This window comes from Ciconia boyciana, chromosome 5 (genome assembly GCF_034638445.1).
Source record: "Ciconia boyciana chromosome 5, ASM3463844v1, whole genome shotgun sequence".
In the NCBI taxonomy this organism is placed as follows: Eukaryota; Metazoa; Chordata; class Aves; order Ciconiiformes; family Ciconiidae; genus Ciconia; species Ciconia boyciana.
The window spans coordinates 68,956,820-68,970,011 of record NC_132938.1 but is presented as its reverse complement, the minus strand read 5'-3'; the positions used below and the strand labels follow the sequence as shown (position 1 = coordinate 68,970,011).

Sequence of the window (13,192 nt, the reverse complement as noted above, 5' to 3'; positions counted from 1 at the left end):
GCATGAAACTGAAAGGCATCTCCTATCCCAACAACAGTAAGAAGAATGTCAGAAGTAATGCAATTAAAAGAGGATCCACCTATTGAAATAAAACCATCCCTGAACTACTTAACTTTGATTTTAAAGAGCAAAATAATTTAGTAGAGAACAATGCACACTTGCTAACCTTTCATACCATGTTAACAGGTGTCAGTGCATTTTTCTTTGATGTTTGTTGTCTAGTAAGATTCAAAGAGCCTGTTTAGTTATTCTTTGTTACATTTGTATTCCCCTCTTCTATCAATAGCTACATTAAAAAACAAAAGAAACCCCGCCCCCCACATTTTTAACCTTATGAGGTAAACCTATCAAACAGTGCACACGGTCATTTCTGTAAGCGCACACAGGCAACTTGTGACTTTTGTTTTGGTTTTTTTTTAAAGCATAATTGAAATAACATACTTTTGACTACTGAAAGATACTGTTTTGCACAAAATTTTTGTTTGCAAAATCAAGATATACAGCTAAAATTATCAGAAGGGATATACTCAAAGCAACAAAGGGAAAAAGCAGAGGAAGAACAGGTTTCTTATATAAGCCTTTGCCCTAACAGTTCCAGTCTGTTACTTATCCCAAAAGCAAAACTTTGGACCAGTCTCCTGAAGAGAATGATCTCCTCAGTGAATGACAGTCCTAACCAAGCAGCAAACAAATGCAAGTTTTTCTGATGCCCATCTCATCAAAGAGCTATCTTTTCCATTTGATGTGTGAGCCACTGAGATACCAATGCCCTACTATTTCAATAAAATACCCGAAGTAGTAGCTAGTAAGCACAGTCAACGTATGCAAAAATGGCAGAACCTTCTGGTTAAACTTAGTAGAAGAACACTAATCCCAGACATTTCTTTCCTTAAAATGATTTCTCTTTTACAACTGGATGCATGTACATGGGTTGAAGACAAAATAGGACAAGTTCACAGATGATAAACCTGTTGAAATTTATTACATATGCAGAAATTATAACTAGCTCAGGAAATACAGAGCTGGAGAGTGTGAGAACTTTAGGGGAAAGTGTCATATATTAATTCCCTGAACTCTAAACACAGTGTTCCTTAAACATCTGCTCTTGGCCACTGATAGAGAAAGAATATTCTGTCAGTCCCAGTATGGCAGATTTTATGTTTGCTGCAATACAATCTCAGCCATCCATGTATAAACTTATTTTCATCAAAAGAATATATTCTTTGTTTCCACCCAGGCTCATAATACAACTGAGCAGCCACAGAATCTCTCTGTTTTTTCATTACCTACACACTAGGAGAATTTTAGAAATTAAGAAGACAGATTAATTACACTGTACAATTTAATTAAGTCTTTGAAGAATAATGGATCCAACAGAAAGCTCCCTAATAATCTGCAGATAGAGCTATTAGAGAACAGTGAGTTCAAAAAATAGGCTAAAAGGCCAAAGTGGCACTAAAACTCCCTTTCCACTGAAGTTATCTTCTGAGTAACTCAGGGACAGAATCTAGAAATAAATACCTCCACAGTACAAGCCTCGGTGAACACATCTGCAGCTACAAGCTCCAAGACTGCTCAGTCAGTCTGAATGTTATTTGAGAGGTGTCATCTCTGTTAGCAATTAGATGCTTTCTGCCAATCTGCTGCCTCAGCACAGTGCATTACCTTCTTACACAGACAGCCAAGACACCATAACGGACACTGCTCTCTTTCTGAGTGAACATTTCTGGGCTACAGAGAAAACAAAGCCTACCCATTCACTGTTTTCTAATGAATCAAGATGTACCGCTGGTGGCTGAGGGATGTAAAATGTCCAACAGCTAGGAGAATAGCCCCAAGCTCTTGCCAAATTATGCGCTTCAGTATTACAGATCTGCTAGCAAAATGTATCAGATTTTCCTCCAATATGATATTTATTCTTTTGGACAAAGAGGACAGATAAAAATAAATTGTTGAACAAAATCTGATACCCAATGTAACAGTAAGGTGTTTAACGGGGAAAGGTTTTCAGGCACAGAATATTACAGAATCTCAGATGACCAGGACACACGCACAGTAACTGCAAATGCATTCACTGACATAAAGTGTGGAAAACTTAGAAAAATAAAATTCATTAATATAAACATAAACTCTTGTTCCATTGCTGAATCCACCTGAAAAGTTAACTATCCAGTTAATGGGTATATACAAGGCAAAAAACAAAAACCACCATAATTTTTAAAAATGGCACTGTGAATTAGACATGATTAAAAGTGCATTACTTTGCTGAAACTGTATGACCATCCGTGGTCAACAAGATACATAGAACACAGCCATCTGTATATTTTATTTGTTTATCCCCACCTTGGGACATACTCAGTCTCAAAATTAAGGACAGTAATAACTTGTTTAAAAAAACAAACAAACAAACAAACAACCCCAAACAAACACAAAACAACAAAAAAATCCCAGTACATGACTTACAGTATCAATTAGTTCTATGTTAGTGCACCTGGATTAGGGGAAATTCTGCAGATGGATGTATATGCGTTTGTCTTACTGACATCAATGCAATCCCATCTGAAAACAGGATTTCACTTATCATATACTTGCAACCATTTGAAGGGAAAACCTGTGAAGAGTTCTCTAGTAGCCATCTGTCCTTCTTATGCCAGTACAGTATAGACAATTATAGCAGTATTCCTTTCAACCTCTTGAACAAAGTACATTCAAAAGGTTTGATCAAATCCTCTTTATGCAATATATGTCACATTCAGTGAATACAAATTGATGACCTTGCCCTTTGCCCTGGCAAACTCTCTTTGTCTTTCCTCTATGAAATGGCATATTGAACACAGTATTTTCTTAAATGTTGCCTTGATTGCATATAGAGAGAACACAGGCAGCTAAATGTTAATTAAAGGAATGAATGGGGTTTCTTAAATGCTCTTCTTGTACACAATTTTAACACTCTCTCTGTCACATCAAATATTATCTGTATAATGAAACGCCAGAAAGGAGTATTATCCAAGTAGGTTAAAAAGAAATGACACAAACTCAAATTATTTAATGGTACAGTGAAAACATAAATCCTCCTTTTTCTACCAAAGCACCAACAGATTATCTTTAAAGGGAATACAATAAACCCTTAAGAAAAACCTCAAGCACAAATTATGTTTAATAACTTACATAGCTATGGACAATTCATTAGGCTGCTGTGACTGCAACAGACCTTTTTGTTCAGTTTAGTATGCAAATGGTTGTCAAACAGCCAGAGTAGCTGGTTTCACTGATTTTTCTACACTGCCAGTTAATCAGTCTCCTATTTCATCTGTATGCAACCTTCATACACACATACAGGAGAAGCAAAAGCATAAAAAGGAAGATATAAGTGCTTACCTACAAATTAACAGGGTCTAGTCAGCACTAGAACAGAATTATTTGCATTATTTGTTTTACAGTAGTGCTAAATGGTTAGACAACCCAATGTGCAGCGAACTGTATGTATTCATCAGGCAGTCTCTTCCTCCAAAAGTCTATAACCTGGCTTATGAGACATACATTAAAAAATCCCAGAGGACAGAAAAGAAAGCCAAGAGACAGATAGATAGATATATGAGGGGGTTTGTCTGGTTTGGTTGCCTTTTTTTTTTTTACTGGATTTTTAACAGAAATCCCTAAAGAGTCACAGAAGTTAACAGTAATGGCATGAAGTGAACAAGCGCACCTATCTGTTCATGTGCTCCAGAACAGAATGGATTCAGTAGATATTTACATAGCGAGTTCAAGTAAAAGGTATTGAGATCTAGCACAAGATGAGACTTTGCAAAGTGCACACCCAGAGCATTCAAAGCATTTAACATAAAATTGTGTGGAACAGGCTGGCAAAGACGATGGATTAAGAGGAAGTGTCAAATATGCGTTATTTTTGTGCTGACTGCCATTGCTTGAGCACTAGGAAGGTACAAGCTGGCATTTGATAAGGGGCTGGTTACTAGAAGGAGAAACAAAGAACACTGTCTGTGTCACATGCCTGTCACAGTTCATATTAACAATGAATAATACAGAAAAGACTGCTTCTTTATTCACCTTTTGGGAGATAAGACGACTTGTCCATAAATAAATGAGGACTGAAGATTCCCCCACTTTGCTTTATCAAGCAGCAGACAAGATAGGTAGAGGTCCTCTCTGGAGCAGTGTAGCCCACACTCCACTGATCCAACACTGGTACTCACAAAGGGCATTTCTCCTCTGATTTCTTGCACAAAAGCCAGAAGAGCTCAGGCTCCATCTGATTTGAGTACTCTAGCAGGCTTTTTCTGGACCCTTTCCTTTAACATCCATGCCCCTCAGAAGCATTACCAAGTCTTAACTTCACTATCAAACCGTGTGACATATCTCACAGATATTCAAAAATGCAACTGGAAGATCTTAAATAACTTTTAAAAAAAGGCAGTGTTGACAATATATTAACAGTGCTCTTATACTTATATCACCCTATTTTGTATCTCAACGCTTAACTTTAGCATTTGAAAATTAAGTGATTTCATGTAACCTTATCTTAAAGATATTTGCAGATGTTCCGTTCAAGCAAAAGGGGTTTGAAAACAGTAACATTTCTCCAGCTGGGAAGACATTCATCCTAGTTATGGAAAGAAAGAATATTGTGTACGTGATTTGTCATGTGGTCCAGGGAGGGAATCCAGTAGAGCCATGAGAAGGACATTATCAGAAAGACTGTATAAAAGTAAGTGTATGAGCTTGATATAGCATTTCCATTTTTCTAACCACACTCAGATCTCAAGACTGGAATGAAATGTCACAGAATCATTTAGGTTGGAAAAGACCTTTAAGATCATCAAGTCCAACCATTAACCTAACGCTACCAAGTCCACCATTAACCACGTCCCTAAGTGCTACATCTACACATCTTTTAAATACCTCCAGTGATGGCGACTCAACCACTTCCCTGGGCAGCCTGTTCCAATGCTTGACAACCCTTTCAGTGAAGAAATTTTTCCTAATATCCAATCTAAACCTCCCCTGGTGCAACTTGAGGCCATTTCCTCTCATCCTATGGCTTGTTACTTAGGCAAAGAGACCGACACCCACCTCGCTACAACCTCCTTTCAGGTAGTAGTAGAGAGCAATAAGGTCAATATAAGGTCGATAACAGAGTGATATGAAGCATGCTTGGTTGTTTTTTCCTGGCTATAGCTTGGAGCACTTCAATACTTGACACGATAAACTTCAAAATACACTAAAAAAAAAAAAAACAAAACAAAACAAACCACCAAACCAAACAAAAAAAACCCAACAAACCCCACAACCAAACCCCCAAAAAGCAACTTCTCCTTCTAACCCTTCTGTTTTGTAGCAAAACATTAATTAAAGAAACCTTGCACTTTGGCACCAGAACAGCCTTTTCCATTGATTTTCAACAGGGCTGAATTCTACCTTTTAATTTTACACAAGGCACAGCTTCATTTCAGTCTCCTTTAGCAAAGCTGACTAATAAATTGTTATCCTTAGCCTCCTCTCCTTTGGCCACTGTTAACCATCTCCTCTTCTTCAGGCATACACATGAGATCATTTCTAAAATGGATCACAAACATGATCCAAGTGGGGGAAATAAAACCCAGGTTTTTGTTTTTAAACTCAGCTCATTTCACTGGACTGGTCTAAAACGCGGCCCGAGAAAGCAACGTGTTGGCACCTTTTTTTGCAGCATGAGAGGAGCTGAAAGCAGGGTTGTCACCTCTTAAACTGGCTTTGTCACCAGAGAAGTCAGTGAGGAATTGCACCTCAGATTAAAAAAAAGGAAAAAAAAAAAAATCCCATTTTGCTGGATCACACTTCCCTTTTGAAAGTGCTGTTAAAAAAAAAAGTGGCTGTAAAAAAACCCTGACAGTCACTGGACAGGAACATATGTCGTTCTGAGCACCCTGCCTCTATCTACCAAAAGAACCCGCAACAGACAGGGTAACTTGAACTGAATGAGTTAAACACATTTAGAAAAAGCTATCCCTTATTTGAAACATGTAGCATAATCCCACACGACCGCAGCATTTGAAGCACATTGCTTGCTTTATCAAAGCAGCAGAGCACGCAAAGCAAGAAGTTTAGCGTTCTTGAATGTTGCCAGACATCAGCAACAAACTGTGAACAGTTGGGATGCCATCACTGAAACACACAAAACTCTTTAAGCCACTTTGGAACCCATCTTCCTGCCTCCATTTTTTTTTTCCAAACAAGATTAGCTCCCAAATCATACATTTTGTTTAAAAGGTCAAGTTCATTTTTTGACTTATTTGATTTTTTTTCACTTTTTTAGTTCCATCCAACCTACTGAAATCAATGCATTTCTAATGATCCCAAATTCATGGCAAAGTGACTCTGGTTTGACTTACTACAGAAAATCCATGAAAGCATCCCACAAAATACCCCTCTCCCAGCCCTTTCATCAATGTTCAGGGCTGTACAAAATAAAACTTGCACCACTCAAGTCTCCTGCAGGACCCCACAGAAACAACTTACTGTGGCAGGTGCCATAAAAGACCAACAGTCTCTGAGCTAACAGCCTATAGTTATACTGACAAGCTTGAGCAAAGGAGATAACCTCAAACTTGCTCACCAACTTCTTTCCTGAAAAGGCTACCGTATCTTCGTTAGACAGAAACAACTTTTAATCAATCCACAGTTACAGTGAAAGGCTTGACAGCTCCCTAGAGAAGACATGAGACATCCAAGATGTCATTTCTAGCAGGTAAGTTTACTAACTCCACTTCTGACTTATTTGGAAGCGTTTCTCTCTGGTCACATAGTAAAACGCTGCATGCTTTTCACACTCAGTTTTACCCTTTCAGACATATTTTCAGTCCTCCTTAAGAAGAAAAATTTCCGTTAACCAAGAAAAAAATAATTCAAGCGTATAAGCTTTGAAAATAAATTTTCTTCCAAATATTATGTTGTCATACACAATAACTCTCCTAGTGGTTCTGTAGTCCTTGTAATACACTTTTTTGCCTGTGCATTAGGGATGATCAGGAAGAGAGCTTCAATTCACGATTCACAGTGCTACCACCATTATGCTAACCACCACTGCCTTCTGCCAACACAACCAGAAACCTCCCCATGCTACAGAGGCCTGACACCAAGTGGATGGTGTGGCCACAGAGCAAACAGGACACACCAGTGCAGAAGGACTCCTCTCCAGTACAACAGCATAGTTTCCACTAATTGTGGCATGGACTTCGAATTACATAGAGGTGGAAGGCTTGGGAAGAGAATACTGGAAATGAAGACATGGGCTGGTAGCTGAAAGCACCACCCAATTTGCAGCACATAGGGAGACCTGGGAACCAGCCGGTTTTGGAAGGGCTGGTTCTTTTGTAAGCAATAGAAGTCGAACAATGCCAAAAAATATGCCCACTGAGCCAAGAAGGCAGGAAAACCTTCCTGGCACAAATGCAAGACTGCCAGAAGCAGCGATGGAAGAACAAGGGAACTGGAGTCTGTGGTTTTCCAGGGGTAACTCTTTTCTTGCATAAGACGTGAATAAGAAATTAATTTTCTGAAATCCATGATTCTTTGCTTTCCTGACAAGTGGTTCCTGCTAAGGATAATTAGAAAATTAAAGCCTCAACTCATCAGTAGATAAGGGGAGGGTGTGTGTGAGATAGACTAAAAATAATCAGCATAGAGAACAGGCTGGCTAAGCCTGGGCCAAAATCCTTGTAAGGCTGATCTTTCAGGCTGCATTTCCACTTCTGAAATTAGAGGCTAAGCCTGCTCCCAGAGATGCAAGTCTATTCAGAAACTCAGCAGCCCAGAACAACTCCTTTTCAAGAGCAAGATGCTGATCATCCTATTTTCGTGTGAAGTTCTTGCAATTTCTACTAATTGCAAGTTTTACTGGGAAACAGAAACTAGGAACTGTTACTTTTCACAGACAGCTCTCAAGATGCTGTGCCTCCCAGCACTTGACCTTGTGCGTGCCACTCACATTCTTCTTTAGCATCTTCTTTAGCACCCATGTTGTGTATTGTTGATCTCTCGACTAAGATCCTCGTTCCATAGCCTCTGGGCCAGGTTTCCTCTACTCAGGAAGGAGATCAAGCATAACCTGACATGTAACTGCGAGGTCCTCTGCTAGGAAGCAAAACTAATCACAGTCTACACCCAGGAGTATGTAAACCTGTGGGATTCAGAGACTGGATCCAATCACGGCAGGCTGGTGTCTACCCGTGGTGATTGCAAGCCAGACCTGTTCCATTTTAGTCATAGGCACAGGTCAATCAGCCTATACAACAAAACACGTGTTGTGTGCCAGTCACACAAGTATTTATGAACCAATGCCAGAACATGGGGAAGCGGGATTCTTGCTTTCTTTTAATGGTCCTAGGAGACAATTGTTGTTTTATGCTTAACCAGCCTGTATGTATCAGCGATTATCTCTGCGCTTTTGGTTGTCCAAGTAGGTCCAAAGGTATGAATTCAAATAACAGACATCAGCCTCTGCAATGTTTCCGTCATAAAGCATACGTGCAATGCTGCATACACTCAATACTTTGAGAAGGGAATGACACATTGTGCTAACAGAGTGACAAAGTAAGCCTCTAATTTCACAAACTCCTTCTGAAAACTGTTCCACACAGTAGAAGAATTGGCTCCTTCCACTGGAGACCTGAACCGACTTCATGAAAGCCTTTTGTTACCACATTAGCCAAATTCGTAAATAAATGTGAAGTACACATAAATATTATTAGTAAAATACTGAGATCAGACTTAAGGCCTCACAGTTCGTAGACCACAGAAATAAAGTAGTATACAGACAATCTTTCTTATGTTCTGATTACCTAAGTGTTGTCTTCAGCTATAAATGAGCTCCAAGAAGCTGCCATTCTTTTTTCTCTTCCATCTAACCTTTACTTCTGTTCCCACATCCTGGAATACCATCTGCTCACTTAAGATAGCCGTATGATAAACCAGACTACTGGCATGGTCAGGATTTAAAACACAAAAAAGCACAAGAAAGCCACAACAAACATAGAAAGGGTTATTTTAATACTCAGACCAGGTCTTCCAGCCCAGTCCCACTGCTAGTTGTGTTAGGACAATGGAAGACATGGCAAGCTGCAGGGGATATGTGGGAATGAACAGCCCTCAGTGCTGCTAAGGAGGACAGGCAATTCTCATGTTCTCTTTTGCTTCCCTGGAATTACAAGAAGGCTTCACTTCCTGTATCAATACAAGACTGACAGCAGCAGGAACCAAAGCAAAGAAAGATACCCCTAAACCCCCTCAGTAAATGAAAGGGGCGGGGGGGAATATCTTTTAAACTGTCTCTTCCACATAAGTGTTAAACTGATCTTTCAATTATTGATAGCTCACTTTCTCAAGTGACGGCTGAACTGGAAGCTGCCCAAATCTGTATTTATATTTAAAGACAACAGTCAATGAGAAGTACACTCACAGCCTTACTAAAAAAAAGTGAGCAAGCCCTATGTAAAGCAACTTTGCAATCTGGGACTGTGAGTAGACTCGCTGTTTGCTACTATAATTAATCTAATTGAAAACTGGAACAAAGATTAAACCTATTCCTATTTAAAATCGACAGCTTCGTATTAAAATGTCATTTATACCAGTACATTAAGTGAAAAATGAAGCTTTTGTAAATGTTTTTGCTTAACATGGCAGTGACATATTCAGTGTGAAGTAGAGTTTTATCTTGTTATATAAAACAAATGCAACTTGTATAACATCACTCCCAATACTAAATTGCTATGAAAAAGAACATGTGAATGTGCAGATTTGAATTCAGAAATAATAAAAAACAGTGAAAAATTATATCTCCTGAAGTTAAATTAACTGAACAATAATTCTCTGTAGCTACACTTTAGCAGCTTCACCAGTCAGCCTATCAGTCGTGAAGGCTGGGGGGAGGAAGGAGAGATATTGCATAAAGTGAAAATAAAAGTCTTCTCTTGTAAAAGTCAATACATCATCTTAAGCTAGAAAAAAATGGTCCCTAAACATCCGTAACTACAATCAGTAATTGTCATTAAAAGCTCTCATTATATAGAGTAAGTGTAATTAGAGCATCTTGCCCGCACAGGGTGCAGCACACAGAGAATGCTAGAAGGATTCATAAATTAGTGCCAAATCAGTCTCATTCCCATCTACCACACAATCTGCTGTAAAAGAGAAAAATTATATTTACACACATTAAGGCAAAGCCCACTGGCCTCTACAAAATTAGCCTAAACACAAAATGCAGTTATTTGAGGGACTCCCTATTTCATTATGTGTCTTAGGAATAAAGGGATAAAGTTTGCCATCAATAACGCTGAACATATCTGCTGAACCCCGCAGATTCCAGGGCATTAATAATTTAAACTCTTATGGGAATTTTGTCATGGTGGAGATAGGACTTGTCTGCAAACGGAGCTCAGGGGATGTTCAATATGATCTATTCTAGTATACACACACAATTGCTACATTTATCATGATGCAGAGGAAAAGAAGGGTTCTTTCTTAAGGACTTCAGGAATGTTTCTTCTGTAATTTACACAATAAAACCTCTCAGTATTTCTAATAAAACACCCAGGTTCTAAAAAGATACTATCATAAGAATTATATGGAAAAGGTTTCTTCTTTCCCATCTCTATTACTCATGCATGTACAGTGGTGTTCAACACTTTATAAAATAGGATGGGAACTCAGCAATTCAGCTCCTGATAGTAGTGTTGTCTATGCAAGATGCTACTGTGAGCACAGATACTGTATGAAATTACGGCCTAAGCAGATAAAGCTGTGTGCTTGACGCTGACATTTATACTTTTAAGTGCAAATCTAATAGCTCTGTATGTAAAAGTTATGCACACAACTACTAGATTGCAGTGCAAAAATCCCCTTTTGCACATGCCAATGGTAAGCACAGAAAGAACACATCCTTTTGAGACACTTGTGTTATTTGTGTAATACAGACTAAATTCAGGCATTTATGCAATAGCTAATCTAAGGAAACTAGGTATGGATACATTTATGCTGTAACAAGTGTATTTGTATTCTAATTTAGGGTAACCATTTCCCACACTTTTGTTCTAGAATGGAAGTAAGCTCAAAAGGAGTTCAAAACAATTAGGCAGGAAAACCTTCCTTTCATAACCAAGCCCTAATTCTTAGAATAAAAATTTCAGAAAAAACTTCATAAACATTTCTATCCACGTGCTTTAATACACCCACACTGCACCTTCACTATGCCAGGCATGCACAACTCAATGTGCACCACAGGTCCTGAGTGGCAGAAGGACTGATGCTCCACTACAAAGCTCAGGCACTAGAGAAGCTAATGCAGTACTTACAAACCCAGGAAAGTACCTCAAAATATTTCTTTAATTCGATAAATCTCAATTGAAATAATATTTAAGTCAATGAATTTACAGATGATCAGAAAGAGAATCCTAATGGCACAAGGAATCCTAATGCCTCAGCATCTTAGTCCTGCTGATTAGCTTTTCACCATGATTTAAGATATTCCCTGTAAAACCTGGAGGATAGCGTCCAAAGGCTCTCTACAAGATTACTGCCTGATTATCCATGAAAACTGAACTCCCTATGAGTTCAGTTCAAGAACTTTATCATATAGTGTCATAAAACAATTATTTTTCTGTTGGGATATTTGTAACAGAATCAGTCTGGAAAATCTAATTCAAAAGTTTATTACTAGAGCAGCTCTTACTTGATGTTAACACCCTGAAGAGCTATGTTCCCATCTCAGCTTAAACACGTTATGTTAGTGTTGGCTCTCAAATGATTATGTGGACAAGGCATCCTGTTTCTGATGACAAGAAAAAACCATGGGAGCAAGAACGACAGATAGGCAGAGGATGTGTGGCAACTGTGCAGAGGGAACGTGCAGGACAGTTGTGGTGTGTGCACCCTCCTCCTGAAACAGGAGCTTGCAGGCAGGGACTGCCTCAGGGTAACCCCACTCCAGCCTGACCCAGAGCTCGCTGTTCTTCCTTCTGCACCGAAGCCAGCACAATGCAAGCACTCCCCAGAGATCTGCCAACCCTCTCGTGCTTGTGCTTCTCCAATACATCATCTTAATTTAGACCTCCCACTCTCCAAGGCTCTCCTGTCCCAAAACCCTTCTCCATCACAAAACCTCTTTTTAATCTGCTTGGACATGTCAGGGCTTGACTGAACTCTGATGACTGCTGGATCCCCCTCTTGCTAGTTCTCCAAAGAGGAAGAAACTCCTCCTTACTCTGACCGGGCTTTAAGAAATCCATGCACCAACTATATAACCAAAAATTTATCTGGACAGCCTAGAGACAGTGACTACCACTGTGGCAAAACATACGCCTAGAAGTCTTAATCTATATCATACTAATCTAGGGTGCTTGAGCAGCTTCATGAAACAGACTGATAAAATCGTAGTGTTTTTTCTATCAGTGATAGCCTTTTCTGCCCCTAAAAGAAAGCACAATAATTATCTGGAAGAGGCTGTAGAGTGTTTTTAATAGCTTTTAAAATAATTCCAACAGCAAATAAAACAAATTATACCTCCTCCCATATATTACAGATGATATAATTTTCTGTATATTATTTGATAACACTGGCTCAAGGTGTTCTCAATACAAGTTCAGCTGACACTGGACTGTGCTGTTGTCTGAATTAGCTTGACAATTTTAATCCCAAGAGTTAAAAGAAATCAGATTGAAAAATAAAAAAGAAGCCAGCATAATGCTTTGCAAGCATTTATGGTGCAATAATTATGCCATAGTTTGATGTAGTAGGACTCTGATAATATATTTTTCCAAATGTCTTTGGAGTGACACATCCCATTTTGACAGATCTTTGTGAAAGAGGGGAGGATCAGCCCCCCACTAACTCTGCTTCAGGGCAGGCAAACTGAGATAGTAATGATGAAATTCTATTTTAGTTTTCTGACTTGAATACATATACACATTCATCGGATTTTGGAACTGGGAGACAAAATGGCAGATGGGCCAACTTTGCTGGGAAGCCCACACTGTAATTAGGAGGAGACAAAAAAAAAAAGCGCAGCAAAACCATACTTGTCCTTTTATTAACTGACTGAACTAAGCAATAAGGCAGTACTCTATACATATTAAGCTTCATCTAGATTTTATTATTTTACAAGCTGTTTGCATTACAGTGATGCTCTTAGCTTGTCTTTTAA

The 13,192-nt window shown here is 38.8% G+C and overlaps 1 protein-coding gene across 8 annotated transcripts in view; it reads right to left on the bottom strand.

Moving 5' to 3' along the window:
- The window catches only part of SLC10A7 (solute carrier family 10 member 7), a 154,780-nt gene that overhangs the window by 77,015 nt on the left and 64,573 nt on the right, over nt 1-13,192 (bottom strand). The gene's annotated exons all lie outside the window — the stretch shown is intronic.